Source organism: Gallus gallus, chromosome 3 (genome assembly GCF_016699485.2).
Source record: "Gallus gallus isolate bGalGal1 chromosome 3, bGalGal1.mat.broiler.GRCg7b, whole genome shotgun sequence".
Lineage (NCBI taxonomy): Eukaryota > Metazoa > Chordata > Aves > Galliformes > Phasianidae > Gallus > Gallus gallus.
In genome coordinates, this window is record NC_052534.1 from 103,545,739 (window position 1) to 103,563,767 (window position 18,029).

The 18,029-nt window shown below is 40.7% G+C and overlaps 1 protein-coding gene across 11 annotated transcripts in view; it reads left to right on the forward strand.

Moving 5' to 3' along the window:
- KLHL29 (kelch like family member 29) overlaps positions 1–18,029 on the forward strand; it is a 415,168-nt gene that overhangs the window by 154,152 nt on the left and 242,987 nt on the right. The window lies entirely within an intron of this gene.

An 18,029-nucleotide genomic window follows, 5' to 3' on the forward strand; every position in this document is an offset into this window, starting at 1 on the left:
AAGAATTAGTACTTTTAAATTTGCAAAGTACAAGTTATTATTCTGGTAGAAAGTTGGGGTTTCTTTGTGCATGCAAATTCAAATAGAACAGCTGGGGAATACAAAACCCTGGCAAATTGTAAAGGTGACCACGGTGTTAGCAAAGTGAGCCAGAAGCACTGCTGGTTTTCTTTTTATGATATTTAAATTTTCTTTCAACTTGGTTTCATTTTAATAACTGCTAGTGCCAAATGCAGCAGACACAGACAGGGGGAAAGGAGACAATAAAGTTATTTAAAGCCAAGAGCAAGCTGAAATTTTACTGCAGTACCGTTATTATATTGATTTTATTTTTTCACACTGTAGAAAAACAAGGTCAATGCTCTAAAAGGGAATATTAGGCCAAAGTTTACATTGTCTGTGGTTTTAAAAATTTTCCATGGTGTCTTCAAATTATTTTCATTTGAAAGAAGCCAGTCAGATTCAGATCAAAATACATTTAGTGTTCTCCAAATGCTATCCACAGAAAGATGCATTTCAATCGTGCTTTGTCTATAGGAGATTGGGGCAATTTTGGAGCCAAAGCAGTCGTCTTATGTATCATGACCTTTGTTCCTGGGTCTGCTTAGAGTCCAGCTATTGTCTGAAGCTGATCAGCCCTTCTCCCAGATGTTCAAAACCATTTTGAAGCACAGCAGTGCCAGTAAACCATGTGTTTACTGGGGGAGAGGAGGCAGGAGCTGCAAGTTAAATGCCTTTTGATCATATGTTCGATGTGAACTGTTTTCTAAATTACCTTATTAGGCAATTTTCTGATTACTTTCATTAGTAAGACTGTTTTGGTATGAATAGATCAAAAGCAATAAACAGGCAAGAATGGAGGTAGCATGGGACACTTTTTGTTCAGAGAACTGTTAATCAGCTGTGTAATCTCCCATAAAATTAATGTGCAAAAATGCCTACAGTCTTTGCCCCAGCCTCTTCTGCCAAAAATCAGCTGCACAGCTCTAAAAATTCAAAAATGTATGTACTGAAGAAAAAACTTTGAAAGGGAAGGAAGGTAGATAGGATCAACAGAGATGTAAAGAGTACAGTGCATAGCAAGCTTCCAACTAATGATGTGGAACGGTGTCAGAAAAAAACATCAGGTGCTCATACATACTCATGTTCACCCTTCCTGACTCTCTCTCTCCCTCACACACAACTGATTTACACTTGTGGTTAGCAATGTCCTCAGCCAATGCCTTTCTCTTGTGAAATCCAGCTAATGGTTAACCATAAAAAATTAGGTCTGTATAATGAGGAAATTGCAAGGCAGAAGAGTGAAGCGGTTGCATGGTTTATTTAAAAAGAATAGGAATGTGCCAAGTTTTCTTGAGCTGTGGAGAGCTCACAGTCTACTGTCTGCAGCCATTTTGGGAGTATTTTTATGGGGTACCAGCTCACGGAGGGCCAGTGGCAACTTAAACTGAATGTCTTAGTTTAACCTCATGATGAAAATGGGAATATTGGATTGCCAAGTTGTAATCTTCTGCAGTCTATACCTTCCTTAGTGTTATGGCAGTTGTCATTAGACTCAGTGACGAGCTGGTGGCCCACACAAGAGGTGACATGGTGAGTGAATAAAGTAATCATGGTGTTTTGGAGCGAGAAGATTGAGAACACTGTTCTTTGTCTATAATAGTCCAAGGATATGGATAAAGGCAGTGATGTGCCTCCAGGCTGGAGACAGAAAGGCCTCTTTGCTTCATCCAGTTACCAGTTTTGACTTTATTGTATCTTCCTGATCTGTTCTGAAGAGCACGAAGAATGGAGGCCAGCCCTTTGTTTTGTGTTCCTTCTATTTGATTATGCTCCCAGTTACAAGCTTGTTTCATTTATTTTATAAATCATTTATTCTCCCTTCAGATTTCTGGTCACTGGTTCCTCTGGTTTCCTGCAGCGTACCAGTTTTAGTAGCCTCCAATAGGACTGCGTATCTTTTTGTGTCCCATCCAATTCCTCATTTGCCTTTGAAAATCTGGATACTAAAACCGTATGCAACATTTCAGCATCATACTGTTCCTTTGTACAGAGATAAAAGTGCTCCCTTTCTCTGTTCTCATGTATACAGAGCTGATAATTGTTCCAGACTTTTTTTTGCCGAGATTCTAGGAACACACACAGCATTTCCCTCTTGGATCCTTCTGCTGCTTGCAGAGTAACTGCTTTCGTGGGTATAGAATCAGAGTCACAGAGTCAAAGAATGTATGGTCATATGTTCATAGTACGGTTATATATTCATAGACTCGTATGGCATTCATATGGTTCAGTCATATGATACAGTCATACATTCATAGAATCATATCATAGAGTCATAGAACAGCATAGACTGGAAGGGACCTTAAAGATCATGCAGTCCCAAGTCCTCTGACATGGGCAGGGTTGCCACCCACCAGAAGAAGCTCTCTGGAGCCAACCTGGCCTTGAGCACCTCCGGAGATGAGGCATTCACAGCTTCTCTAGGCAGTGCCAGTGCATCACCACGTTAGTAATTTTAGCCTAACGTCTAATGTAAACCTCCCCTCTTTCATATTTAAACCATTCCCCCTAGTCCTATCAATATCTGTCCATGTAAAGCGACAGTCTTCCTCCTGTTTGTACGCTCTCCTCAAGTATTGGAAGGCCACAATGGGGTCTCCCCAGAGCCTTCTCTTCTCCAAGCTGAACAAGCCCAGCTTCCTCAGGCTTTCTCCCTAAGAGAGGTTCTCAAGCCCTCTAATATTTTCACGGCCCTTCTCTGAATCCAGTCCACATCTTTCTTGTGTTGGGAGAATGGGCAGCCTTCCTTTTCCAACATGCATAGCTTTGACATTTGTTGCATGAAAATTCATCATTTCATATGAAAGCCTTATTCTTCTTACTTCTCACTCCTTTAATATTTTTTATCCACAAATTTAGCAGCGCTTTGCACATTTACTTCCAAATCTTGTTTGAAAAGTTGAATACCATTCAGCCTAATATCATTTCTTGTCTCATTTCCCATTGGCAGCTAATCTTTGAGAAAAAAATCTGTTTACCAGTTCTTAATTCATTGAACACCACTGTTGTGAACCGCAAAGTCTTTAATCCAAAACATTGCACAGTGCTAAGTCAATAGTTATTAAAAATGCATACACATGCCATTGTTCTCCATTACATGTTATCAAGTAGAGTTATAATCTTGTCAAGGACTGAAATGAAGTCATTTTGACAAGATCTCAGTCTTCTGATGTCCATATTGACAGGCTTTGGTGATATTCCTGTCCTTCAACTCCTGATTAACTGAATCCTAAAATGACAAATTCAGAATGGAGGAAAAACCTTGTTTTCTCTCTTGGTACTCGTCTGGACTGTGAAACTGCCCATATTGCTGATGGAATTGCTCAGGGAATTTATCAATAAATAGTTATAAGGAGCACTAGGCTATTTAATCCGGCTGAACCATTTGGTGTTTAAATGATCATGGAAATGTATTTAAGATTAAAGACTTTACCCTGAATTATGAGATATGAATGGCAAAAGCATTGGAAAGGAGAGGAAAACTTGATCAAATTAACTGTCAGAGAGAGGTGAAACCATCTTCAGCAGGAAGCTTAAGATATATAATGTCAGTGATGAGGGGGTTGGGTTTGGGCTGTGTTTTTATGCTTCAGGAAGAGCTTTTAACATCGTTCTGTGGAGGGCTTTGGAAGGATTTTATTACTAATTATTAATGTGTAGGAGAACTTCAGAACTAATTATACTTTGCAGACCTTTGAAATTTGTTCTCAAAGCGTACCTGTAATCTTCTTAGCACAGATGCTTTGGTACAAATCACACTTAGTGGATCTGCCACGTTTAAGTACTTACGGATGTTTGGTCTGAGTTATTTAAACAAAAAAAAAAAAAAAAAAAAACCACCAACCCTGTAGTTTCCTAAGCTTTATTTTTTGCTGAACAAAGTAATGGTGATACTTTGCACTGCTGTAACCCATTTCATTGGAGGCTGCCAGTAGACATAAGAAAGCCTATTTAAACCTCAACAACATATAGAAAATAATTTAATGCCTGACTTGCAGTACACCATCAGGGAAGCTGAGGCGGTAGGAGGTTCTGATCAGTTTCTTCATTGGAGATCCTTCCTCAATCCTGAAGTAGTCAGTAAGAGAGACTGCTGCCATTAAGCTGCTGCATTTACACCAGTTCTTCCTATCTTGAGCCCAGTCAGGTATGGTGATGGAGTTCAGGTTTGGATTTGTCCGTGTTTGTAAGGCATTGTTTGTTTTCTTGCAGTGAGGTTATTTGTTGGTAGAAGGAAGCTATCAAAGAAATCCATATAAGACTGCAGCACTGCTTAAGATATTGGCAACAAAACACTCTAAAATTCATTTAAGGATGCTGCTGCCATTCCAAGTATGTTTTCTGTTCATCTCAACAGCACCTTCATTCTTTGTTGCTTTTCTGAATTACTTTGCGAGTTACTTGTACAATTTTCTCCATCAAAGCCCCTGTATCACAGCTTCAATTTAGAAGTGTTGTCATGGGCTGTAATTTGAAATTTTATTACCAAGAGATTTTTTGGTAATAGAACATTTACTTTTATCATCTCTATATTATTTTTAAATGCCTGAAAAGATTGATACATCAACAGAATCCATGCAGTACCAGGCAAGATCTAATTTTTTTTTTTTCAACCTTAATTTTAAAAACCCTTTGCTTGGAACACAAATTGATTCTTAAGCCCCCACACACTTAATGATTTGTTATTCTCAAGGTTAAACCTATGACAAATCTTATAAAAATGCCAGTCTTCGGTTTTGATAAGATTTTCTCCAGCCAAGCTCGGAGATAACTATATAGTTTTAAGTCTTTAAATAGCATAACTGAGATGTGATCCTAGCTTCAGCGCTCCCATAGCATTTAAGATGTGTGTTGTTGCTCCCGTAGATGTGATCCCACTGTGGTTAGCCACGCTTAGGATGTGGGAGAGAAGACAGAGATGGTAAAACATTTGTTCACCTCTCTGGAAATCCAAAAAAGGATTGCAGGGGAAAAATCGCCCCCACTGCTTTTGTCTCTGTGCATCATAGCAAGCAAATTGCATTGAAAAAAATGCGTGGGGAGGGAAACAAATATATGTTAAAGGAAAAACAAGTCGATCTGGCTGAGGAATGCACGGTAAAAAGGAATGAAGTGGAAAAGCACAAAGTAAAATGTTCTGTGTTTCCTTTCTTTAAGGTCCAAAAAACGTGGCTCCCTCAATGGCAGTCTGTCATATGCAGCCGGTTTGCTGTACGTTGCAGCATTTATATTGCCTGTTCTCTTTCTCTCGCCTCTGAGGTGGTGATTTGCTAAGCTGGTGTATGGCTTCCACAAATATTTAAAATATTGATTAAGCAGAGGAAAAATAAACATGAATTGTTTTTCAAGTTACGCCTTATGTTGTACATGACTAATTACATACAACAATTTGCTCTGCAATGGTAACTGAAATTTATGTACTCTTTTTATTATAAAACATAAGAGGCTTGCATAAAGAGAGAGATTATAAATATTGGAATACAACAGTTGCTAGAAAACATTCAAAACATGCAGCGATGAAGTATATAGGATTTGCTGTTCCAACTTCTCTGTGCAAAGCTACTCTACCCGTCCCTTGAGGGACTGTATTGATAGTTGGCATATTTTTGTCACCATTTTAGATAGTAGCCTGTCAATTCTTTGATCTGGACGTGATGCAGCAGTGCAGACCAAATGCAGCAATGGCAAAAGCTGCATTCAGTGTTTCAGATGCATTCAGTGCAAAAGTGTTTCAGATCCACCTAATTCTTTTGGCAAATTACTGTGATGCTAAGTGAGGCTCTTCTACACGGAGCTGTAATTATGACAGAGTATTACATGGATGTAGGAAATCAAAGCAGTGCCCTGAGTATGTAACACACTAACAGAAGACAAGGACAGGTCTTCCCTGGCACTAAAATCACATTCTCCTGGTTCTCTAGGCTTGAAAGTTCAACTGACTTTGCATTACCTGCTTCCAGACTGTGCCTCCTGCAAGGAATCTGCAGGCAAGGAAGGGCAAAAACCCAAAGTTCATGATGTTGGTGGTAGTTGTGTGCCATTGTGCCAGCCTGGCCACGGTGAAAGTGCCAGAGTGCTCCCCTTGAAATTACTGTATTATCCTGATGGTATCCCCAGATAATTTTGGCAAATGCTTTTGAAAGATAAGCAGGGCCTCTGTCAGGAAGAAGAGCAAGAAACACAGAGATTTGATCCTTGATTCCCAAGGGACCTTTTTCTTGACTAATTACAATTCTGTAGATGGAACCCAATAATAACTTCTGTTCCACTAATATGACAGTGAAACAAGTGCCAGGAGGTAACTGTGTCACCAAGGGACAAGAGAGCATGGAGAGATCAGTGGTGGATTCCAAAACTGACGTACTGAAGCCTTGATGTAGAGGAACCAATACCCTTTCAGTAAGCTGAAAAGATACTTTGGGCAGTGTTGAGACTTCTCTATAGAAAGCTGATCTTAGTCTTTGGCCTTAGAGACGGCTTTAATTGTGCTGATGATCTGTCACATCTTCTTATCATCCTATTTCAGTATTTCTTTTCATATGCATTGTTTACATATTTTTGAGTGGCGTAGAAATTGAAATGTATGAAATGTGGTTTTAGTTTGTCAACTTTTGTGGATACTTAACTGGACTGAAATTGATTTGGAAGCCCTGGAACGCTAATTAATCTGTACAGTCATAGAAAGCTACTTGGAGTTTTTGAACTGCAATGCGTTTATCATCTGTTGAATGGGCTGAGAGGTCTGACCAGTTTCTAGTCCCAGTTCCGTTCAGAGTCATGGTCAGCATGCTTGGAACTCTAATTGACGTAGCCGAGAACTTACAAGGTCACAAACATGACAGCTTTGGGTAAAGGAGTATTTCTGGGCTTTGGCACTTCGATATAAAATATCTCAACTTCTAAAAGAGATAAATATTAGTAATAACAGTAACATAAACAAAGTGTGTGTTGGCCAGGAGTTAAGTGCTTGATTCTTCAAAATGACTTAGAGTTCTTTTTATTTTCTTATTTTTCTCATCGTTACTTTCTTTTTGTATATATTAATTGCAGATTATCCATTAAAAATCCGGCAGAATACATACATCTGCCATTCAGGAGGCGTGTGCAATCGTTTGGAAAATTTGTCACAGCCTCCTGGTAGGCTGAAATTCCTGCCCATGAGTTTCCTTGCCTTTGATCTGATGCTGATTACTCAAGGTTTCATTGTCCAAGGAGCATTACTTCTGAAGGAGGGCAGGCTGTCTGCATTGTAGATGCATCAAATCCTGAGGTTGGTTGCTGTCATTTAGGAACGTAGTGCTGTTGTCACTGTCAAACACAGCAACAAAAAGAATTTTATGAGGAGTCATTTGGCAGTTTCCTATTATTTTTGCTGTCAGTGGCTAACTTAGTCAGGTAGGCCTTCTAAATTATTTTCAAGACAGCTGGTTCTTTAAGTAATTTCTGATTTCGACACTGCATGAAGAGGGCAATGTCAGGGAAATCATTGAGGGAGGGAATGAGTAGATTAAAGGTTTGGTACAAGGGAGCCAAATGCAAACTGTTTGCAGAGGGCTTCAGAGGCAGTTGGGTGGAATGTCTCCAAACCATAATTTTTGTTAATGGTAACATAAAAATAGTGGACATTTTTTAAAACATGATTTGACTGCATCTCAGAAGGAAAATAACTTGGTAAATAGATGATATTTTTATAATGGCATTTGTTTCCTCAAGTTACTGTTTCATTTGGGCTCTTCAATTTGGAACGCACTTGCAAAACATGTGAACCTAGTGAATAGGAAGGAAGGAAGAAATAGAAAGAGAGAGAAGGAAAGAAGGAAGGAAAGAATTGTGCAAAGCCTCACCTCTCCCTGAATTCCTGCCTGATACCACAGTTTGGCCCTAGGAGCAATAAGCAATGCGCTAACCAACGCTCCCTGGCTCCTTGTGCTGCTGTACGTCACACCTGCAAACAGTGGACACAGGCTGATGCTCTCTGGGCACCCAAGGAAGCTCTGATCACTCCGTGTTGATGTTAAAGCAGCACCACTGCCCTTTCTACATCCCGAAAATCCTCTTGTAAAGAGTCCCCAGACCTTTAAGAAGACCATGAAGATCTTGTGATTTGATGGCATGAAATGCGGGCAGCCTGTGCTGTTTCACGCTGTCATAATAGAGCCAGGAATCACATTACGGCAGCAATGCTGAGCTGCTCTCCATCCCATCCGAACAACGCACACAAGGCGCAGAGAGCTTCTGCATAACTGGAAGTGCAGTGACTCACTATCTTGTGAGTGGGCAAAACACTGGCTCATTGTCAATGCCTGCAGAGCACTGTAGGGGAAACCACAAAAGGAATTCCCCACCCTTTTTTCTAACTCCAGTTTCTACTTCTAGAAGGAACTCTGATGGAGATTTGTAATCAAGCATTACTTTGAAAAGTAGCATTTAGAAGAAGGATAAGCTTGCAAGTACCCATGTCCTTCTGAGGGAGTTTCTCTTGGAATTTGAAGCCTCACTAGATGTCCACGTATTGGTTAACCTGCAGTACTGTTCTTGGATGAGATGGGCACTTTCCAGCAAACAAAATGTATATTTTACTTCGGTTGAGAGGAACTGACTGTTCTGGAATTCTCCCCAAAGTCCATCTGCCTCTTCTGTTTTGGTCGTTCTGTGCTGCTGTCAAGCTGAAATATATGTGGCTGTTAACCCACTACAATTTAGCATCTCCAAACTGATTCACTTTGGAAAACAAAGCCTGAAGAAGTTCTGCTGAGAAAAAAATGTTGTCTGTGAAGTGGTGTTTGTGTGTAAAGTGATATGCACCCACTCTATAAATAATGAATAATAGCTAGTAATAAATTCTTCATATTGCAGCATTATTTCTTACTGTTTATGATCCCGGGTCTTCTATGGTAATCCTGAAACAAAGAGCTGAGAAGTATGTGAATAATATTTACTACTGCTAAGTTGTTACATGTCAAGAAAGAGAAGCTTTTTTGACTGTATAATTTGAATGTTTAAGACTATATAGTGTTTATGAGATAATATTATATATAATTAAAGTTATTCCTTCATCCCAAAGGAACGCAGTGTGTTGCAAAAAGTCTATTGTTCAAAACCACTAAAGTAATGCTTTAAGGTACATTTGTCAGCTAGCAAGTGGCCCCTAAAAAGCAATGCTGGGCCTATTTTAACCATGTGTTCGCCTGCAAATCCCGTTTCTTTTTAAGAAGTGACAATCTTTGTACAGTCAGCTGTGTTGTGTAACAAGATACTCCACTGCCCCAGAATGATCTAGTTGCTCGGCCTCCTAGTGGTTTAGTAATTGCTCAGTTGATGTATGGGAGCTAAACAAGCACAACTGGGGGCCCTCCCACCTGAACAGGGAAATCTTGACTGAGCCCAAATGCGTATGACAGCAGGAAGAATCTTAGAATCACAGAGTGGTTAAGGCCAGAGGGGACCTCTGGAGGTCTTCTCGTCCAACTCCTTCTCAAGCACGGTCTCCTGAAGCCGCTCGCCCAGGACTACATCCAGGTGACTGTTGAAGATCTCCGAAGAGGAGACCCCACAACCTCTCTGGGCAACCCGTGCCAGTGCTCTGTCACCCATGTGGTACAGAAGTGCTTCTTGATGTTTCATCTTCTCTACTCCGGGCTTAACAGTTCTGGCTCTCTCGGCCTTTCTTTATATGAGAGAAGAGAGCTACTCAGGCATTATTTGGAAACACTGCTATGCTGTACAGGTTTAGAATTAGGAATATGAAAGCTCAGCAAGAATTAAAATTGGCAAGAGATATGAAGAACAGCAAGAAGGGTGCCTATAAATACATTGGCAGCAAAAGGAAAATATGGGCTTACTGCTCAATGTGTAAAGTCCCAAATGGAAATATAAGAAGCAAAGACAGTCGCTGATGCTTCTTCCTTGGTCTTTACTGGCAAGGGTTCTTCCAGGTCCCTTTGTCTGGTGGCAGAATCTGGAGGAGTGAATTACTGCTCATAGTAGAGGACAGGCTTGAGGACAGGGATAGAAGATGAAGAATGATCTTACAGACTGCTTAAGTCAGCTGCACATACACAAGTCCATGGGACCAGACGGGATGCATCAAGGAATACTAATAGTGACAGATGAGCTGATGCCATTTTGAAGCCACCCTCAGTCATCCTTGAGAAGCCATGGTGGCGAGGGAATTTTCTGAGGATAAGAAAAGGAAATGGTCATAGTGTTCTTCAAAGTGGGCAAGAAGAGAAATCCAGGAAACTATCAGTTTGTCAGCCCATCCTCAGTGTCTTAGAAGATTGTATAGCACACCTTTCCAGATGTCCAGCTACATGAAAGACCAGAAGGTAACTGCAGGCGAAGAAGGACAAATCAGGGCTCCATGTGCAAGCCAGACACTGACCTACTGGAACAAGTGCAGTGGAGTCACCAAAATGATGTGGGAACAGAGCTTGAGACATAGGAGAAGCTGAGCTGATGCTGTTGAGCACGGACAAGACTCATTTGGTATGGAGGGTAGGACCCTTCCCTTTGCCTGTCTAAGGTGCAGTATAAAGACACGAAAGTAGATTATTCCTGGTGAAAGGAAGAAGAGCAATGAGCACAAATTGTGTCAATGACAGTTTGGATTATATATAAGGGAACAAAAAGTCTCTGTGCAGGGTCCAAAACTGAAGCAATGGCCAAGAGCAGCTAAGGTTCTCCACCCTTGGAAATACACTGCAAGTTCAGCTAGACAAGACCAGGAGCACACTGATTACATCAAAGATCTCCTTGTTTTGAAGAAGATTGGACTACTGTATCTGCAGAGGTCCCTTCTAAGCAAAAGCATTCTATAATGCAATCCTGACACATTCCTAGAATTGAACCATCACTAAACATACTTCACAAAGCAGAGGTATTGTCAGTTTGCTTTAAAACAATTCCCAGAATCCTCCTCAGCTGATAAATACTAAATCCTTGAATTTATTTTAGCTCTTCTGAGCCTAACTCCTATCTTGGCATAGTCATCGCAGTTTTGTTTTTGAACAGCTTGTTTCCTTTCGAATTTCTACCTCATGCTGGGATGGGGTATGACTGAATAATTTATCTTCCTTTTCCTCAAAAGCAAAGCAATAGTTATACTCCACATAGATTCACAACATTATTCTGCTCCTAAGCTTCTATTAATTATCTTTATCATCCCTGCTTTTAAAGGTCTAGAATTTATCTTTGTAAAGTTCTTTAAGTTGGATGATGGAGGAAAATTTGTGTATTAAATCCCATTCTTGTTCATGAAGCTTTAAACTCCACGTGATAAACCTTTTTTCCACTGCTTGCAATAATTCTTTTGGCAGTTTTCTTGTGACCAAAGTGTCTGATGTGTAGAACTGATGGCTTTTAAAGTCATTATGCACATATGCAGTTATCTCAGATGTGCTACTTCTTTGATTAAGACATGCACATATGTACAGTTTTCATAAGTACACATACTTTCCTTGCCACATACAAATTGCTGGTCATCTTTTTTCTTGCTTTCTCAGCCTACTTAGAAATATGACTTGCTTAACAATAATACTTAGCTCAGAAGCAGGGAAGGATAATGCTGTTTCAGTGTTTTTAGACAATTCATCTAAGCTCTCGATTTTACAGCCATTTCAGGAAAAAAAATGGTCAAGCCTTTCAATATCTTCATTTCCATCTTCACATTATGTAGATAATTCCTGAGTTTTTGTGTAATTTGCCTTTGTTTCATCACTGCTTGCTTTGTAAAGGTGCAGGGCAACAAAAGCACAGTGTCCATGCTCTGCAAAACCAACTGGAATGGAGGGGGGAGCTTTTAAAATAACCATGAGTAAAAGAATAGAGCAAAACACTTCATTTTTCATTCCTTTTCTGTTTCCTGTGAGCCACATTGTTATTCATGTTTTGCTGAGTGATTGTCCTGCACAATGGGCCAACAAAGCCCTTGATGGAAGAGGAGCACAGGCTGAGGGCTAGGTTTACTCAGACTGGAAAAGAGGAGGATGAGGGGAATGTGATTATTCTTATCAGCTTCCTAGTTGTTGGTTGTAGAGAAGACACTGCTGCTCAGAACAGTACGACAAAAGGAAGAGACTGAGGGGAGGGCTCACCACAGCCAACAGCTCCTCCTGTAGATGTTTATCTCTGCTCTCTGTAACAGCAATAGGACCTGAGGAAATGGCATGAAGCTGCATCAGGAAAGGGGCAGGTTGGGTAATAGGAAAAAGTTCTTCACCAGAGAGTGACTGGGTATTGGAACAGGCTCCCTGGGGCAGTGATCACGGCACCAAGCCTGGTAGAGTTCAAGGAGCATTTGGACAATGCTCTGAGGCGTAGGACTTGAATTTTGTGTGGTCTTGTTTAGAGCCAGGAATTGGACTTGGTGGTCTTTGTGAGTCCCTTCCAACTTGGGATGTTCTATGGTTCTATGAAAAAGCAGTGCACACAAATGGCAGCAAAGGAAGTTCTGGTTGGATAGAAACTAGAAATAGCTCACACAGAGAGTAGTCAAACCATGGCACAAGTGTCCAGAGATGCTGTTGAATGCCATGGAGGTGTACCGAACTCAGGTGGACAAGGCCCTGAGCAAGCCAGTGTAGTGTTAGCCAGCTCTGAGCAGAAGCTGTCCCTGGTGGCCTCCAAGACTTCCTTCCAACAAGACCAGTTATTCTCTGCTAGGGGAAGCCTGCAAACAAATATGGAGAGGAGTCTTCGAGAAAAGTTGGTCCAGACTCATTTAAAAAATCCTTCTTTCAGAGAATGAATATCTGTGATCTGTGGCACCTGCCACAGAAGTAACCTTGTCCCTGGACATAAGTCTGCAAAAGCCAATCTTTCTTATATGACCTCATGATCTGTTGGCAAAGAAGCAGATTTGCTCTGCAGCAAAATCTTTGGGCCATTCTATTGATATGGAACCAAGAAGGTGGTTCAAAAGTGAGGTAGGGCAACTGCAGCACCTGCTGCTCTACACTTGATCACTGTGACTTTTTGCATCCACTTCTTTGAAGCGGGAGATTAAATACAGACGTTAAGCAATACTGCAAAGTTTGTGGACCAGTCCATGCTTTCCTTCATTTTTTTACTCTTCTACTTCACTCTTCATGTCTTTTTCCTTCTCCTCCATTTTGTATCAGACATTTTATTTAAATTTTCCTGACATTTCCCACAGCATATCTGTAGTTACTGGATGACCATAGCTTGCTGGCAGCTCCAACTGAAGCACTGGTAAAAAAACAAGGCGTGCTTGATGCTTACCGCAACTATTTTGACCTTCTACTTCCTTAACAAATGCAGCACGTCTGAGAAAATAAGACTGATTGGAAAATAAAACTTGGGGGAAAGGAAAAAAGAAGGAAAGGAATCATGAAAATGCATACAGATTTTTTATTTGGTTAGATACTCCTTTTTATGTGTCTGTTTTCCAGTGAGCTCTGCTCACAATACAGCTACATTTGGCAAGGTCAGTGCTAGATGATTAAGCAGTGCCAAAGCATGGGTCCAAGAGCTGGAACGTGACCATCTATACCATTAAATTGTTAGCACAGGCTCTGCTGTGCTTTTGGCTTGGGCCAGCCAGCCCTGTCATAAATGATACTGAGGCATGGTTTGGGGATTAGCAAGGACCAGGAGCCATTCTCAATCAGCAGTTTGGATATAGCCACCCTATTTTGGAAGATAAAAGTATATAATCCTGAGAGTGTGGCTATGCCATATCATTTGGCCTCAGAACCGTATAACAGGTCCTGGCCCTGTTCAGTTTTCTAGTCACTGGGAAGGCTTTGTGTTGGAGACAAGAGACTGCTTACTTGACTCTACTGTCCCATACTTACTAAGTTATATCTGGACAGTAAGGAATACAGTCACATCTCTACTTGATCTGTTCTTTTAGCAGGCTAGTAGCTGTGCACATGGTATGATTTGTCCCTGTTGTGATTGTGACAGCAAGTGGAATTGTTGGTGAAACCAATCTCTCATTATAAATACATAGGTTGCACCAAAGGTAATGCCTCCTGTTTATTTCTGTAGAAACAAAGAGCACAACAGTACTGTTAGATAGAGAAAACTCTCAGCTGCAAGACACTGTTTTTCAACATAGGAACCACCACTAGCTATGCATTTTTTGCCAGCTGTGAGCAAGAGCCTTCATGCCAAGCTCATAAAAAATCTGCACTAGTAGAATGACCCACTGTCACCATCGCCTCAGCTGAAATACACCACCCACTGCCTCACTGCACTCACATCCACTGTTTGGTCTCCATAAATGTTCAGCAAGTTTTGATGAATGTCAACAGGCACTATTTTTTCCACCTGGAGGAATTCAGAGACATCCCTTTGCTTCATACACATTTCCATATCAGACACCATTTTGTCACGCTGCCCCTCTGCTGCCATCTGTCACATGGCAGCAGAATATAATGGAATGTTGATGGGAAGGTTCTGCTTCTACCTCCGTATCATCTACATTCACCTCTGACATTGTAGGCCAACATTATGAAATAGGAGGCATTAGTTTCAGATCAGCCATCTCTGAAGTATATAGTCTAAGGGAGTCTAGAAGTGTATTTTCTAGGGAACTGTTGCAGCTATTTTTCAGAAATCTTTGTCATGGTCTTGCAAAGTGACCACCTACTGCTGGTAAATATAGTCCCTGTATCAGAATGACGAATATGGTATGCAGATGTTCCTGGAGGCAGGGAATTATTTTTATGTTTTCTTTTGGATCTGAAAATAAGAGATTGTATTAGATACTGGATAGATGCTGGCATACGGCTAGTATGAAAGATCACGTTATCCATTAAGTGTTGAAGTAGAAACGCCTCTCACTACCTGCACAATTGATTTTTCACTTACTAGACTGTCTGTTCTCTTTCTCTCTCACCACAGCATTGAATAGAAAATAATACTGCTTTCTGCCAATGAAGGCCCCATAAACCTGTGATAGTTGCCAGGACTGGGGAAATTCCAAGAGTATGGTTATATCCTTTTGTCCTGTCCAGTTTTCATCTCCCATTTCCTGCTGCCTGAAGTACAATTATCTACACATTCTGATTTTTTCCAAGTACCATTTATTAACAGAAGCTGGCTTATTTCATGAGTGGAAAGCTGCAAACTGCCCTGATGGTGCACCCCTGTAGCACTGCAAGAAAAGAAGACTGAGGTATTGCTTTTCTTCTCTGGAAGTGTTTAAGACCAGGTTGGATGGGGCCCTGGGCAATCTGATCTAGTACTTAATCCAGTGGCTGGCAACACTGCCTGTAGCAGGGCGCTTGGAACTTGATGATCCTTGAGGTCCCTTCCTACCCAAGCCATTCTATGAGTCTGTGATTCTATGATTTTAGATCATACAGCAAAGTAAAATCACACATACCCACTTGCACATGCTACAACCTTTACAAACAACACTGTAGTAGTGTGGATAATCATAGAATCATACAGTGGTTTGGATTGGAAGGGATATTTAAGATCATCTAGTTTCAGTCCGACTGCTATAGGCATGGACACCTCCCACTAGACCAGGTTGCTGAAAGCCCCATCCAGCCTGGCCTTGAAAATGTGTGTCTCCATGCTGGGTGGTTTTGGCCTTGATTTTCAGTCAGTGCTGACAACATAATCGACTTTTCGGTGCCAGATACTTTATCCAAAGCATTTATCACAAGGTATGTCCAATGGTCCATTTGTGATGGAGTTTGGATAGAAATCCGTGAGCATATGTCGTCTGTGGTGGCCTTCCCCTCACAACAGGCTATCGAAACAAAGCTCAGTGAGTCTCACCTGTGGTGTTATTTCTCGAATAGCTCTGGTGACTTGTTTTCCTCATCCTGTCAACCATAAAATCTGCCAAATTTACCATAGATTTGTAGAAGAGCAGTTTACGAGTCCGTGTGATGAACAGCTCAGGGGTTAATAGTGGGTGTTTTGCCTGTTGGGTTCAGTCAAACGTAACACTATTAACACGAGGTAGTTGTTCAGTGCTGCTGAAAATGAGCTTCTGTTTCTCATCCCTTTTCCCTTTGTATTTCTGCTTCATTGTGTTTAGTGCCCTGACTGTTCACTTTTCCTTTGGAGGTGACTGTTCCTGGACAGAATAAAAGTACAGAGACGGAGTGGTGTGAAAATGTGCGTACCACTGCTGAAAGCCTTTTACAAGAGCTAGACTGCTTGGAGAAAGAAAGACAGACAGAAAAAAAAGAAAGAAAGGCATGCAGTTGCAGGAAGCAAATCTAAATAAGCTCCCACTCCACCTTTTTCAATTTACTGGAGGAAATATCTTTTTTCATATCATTTGACTTTTTGATTGTTAGATCAAATTGAGCCAGTTGGAATGAGACTCGGTGATCAGAAGAGAAGTCCTGAAAACCTCTGTTTAGCTGCTCTCTGGTCTCCGTGCAATTGGTTTGCTTAAATTCGCTATAATAACCTTTTAAGAGTCGTGTACCCATTCTTCACAGAGGACCCTGCTGTGCATTGTGATTATGTTATCTGTTGCCTCCCTGAATCTTTAACATGATCAAAGTGTTGTGTTGTGAGCTTGTTTTTTCTTTTTTTTTTTTTCTTTTTTTTCTTTTTTTTGTTTGGTTTGGTTTGTTTTTTTCTTTTTTTCTCTAGGTCTTTTTTTTTTTTTTTTTTTTTTGCTATACAAGCTTTTACTTCCAAAACATAAACACACATTACTTGGTACCACTCTCCATGTCAGTCCTCTTTTTTTTTCCTCTCCTTTCCTCTTCAAAGTTCCTGCTTCCTAAGTATTGAACAATCATGCTGAGTAGCTCTGATAATTAGGTAATTTGAATTCGGGGATGGATGTTAGATGTTAAGTCATGGGATGGAAGCTGGTTATGTTGGAAGGCTGTGTATTTTGTCTCTGGGTAGGAGAGAGTGAAATGCCCTTTATATCAACACCACTTGCCAGCAAGCCAAGGATATGGCATAGAACATCAATGCAATTGCATGGCCTTGTTCACCCTCTTTCTCAGGGAAAGCAGCAGATGTTTACAGTGAATATAGTGAAGTGCAAATGGGTAAAATAATGAACTGAAGTGGCAGCTTAATGGAATTATTAATGGGATTTGTGTTCAAATAGTGAACAAGGATTGGTTTTTATTAACATAGGTTTTACACATGTAAACTTATGCAAAAGATTATAGCATACTTTTCCTTCTCTGATGGAGTGTTTATACAGTACACTGTATGTGCAGGGTTCTCTGAACTTCTTTAAATATTGCCCTTTCTCCCACTTATCTCCTGGTGCTGCTCAGTGTGTAGCACTCCATATAAATCTGTATAATACACCCGGAGATTTAACTGAACAGCAATGAAACCTTGAAATTAAAACTGAAGCAGTAGGTGTTCAGTGGGAGTTTGGTGTTTGCTTGTTCATTCTCACCAGAATAAAAGGTGGGAACATGATGGATAGCTCAAAATGCTAAAGTGCAGCTATGTGTGAGCTGGAAGGCCTCTGCTAGAAGTGGCTATATACCTACAAGGTGGTGGCGAAGACATCATAATTATGAGCTGACATTTAAAGAAATGTCAGAAGCATTCAAACAAACCCCTGCTCAGCTTCCACCCATGTATCTTTTTGTGTCCCCAATCCTGCCATCTGTTATCCCAAGGACTTCAGTTTTGATTACCTTTTTGTTTGCTTTTCTGATAAATGTTTTGTTTATCCTCTGTGCCTGGCATGTGCTTCCAGAGATTGTTTGCAAGCCCCTTACCCTCTTTGTATGTGGATTTCTCCTAAAGATCTGTTTATTACCATGATGCTGGCCAAAACTAATCCTCGTGATTATGGATGGGCTGAGTATTTTTGCATTCTGTATTTAGGAGCATACTTTGCCAAATACCCATTTGCAGTATGTGTACAGAAATGAATATGGTGTTGTTCAGCATTGTTGCCTGTCATCTACTTACTTGCTCGTGGGTTATTTTCTTCACATACTGTTTTCTTGACCTTTGTGAATGTGAGCTCTTAAGGGCAAGGA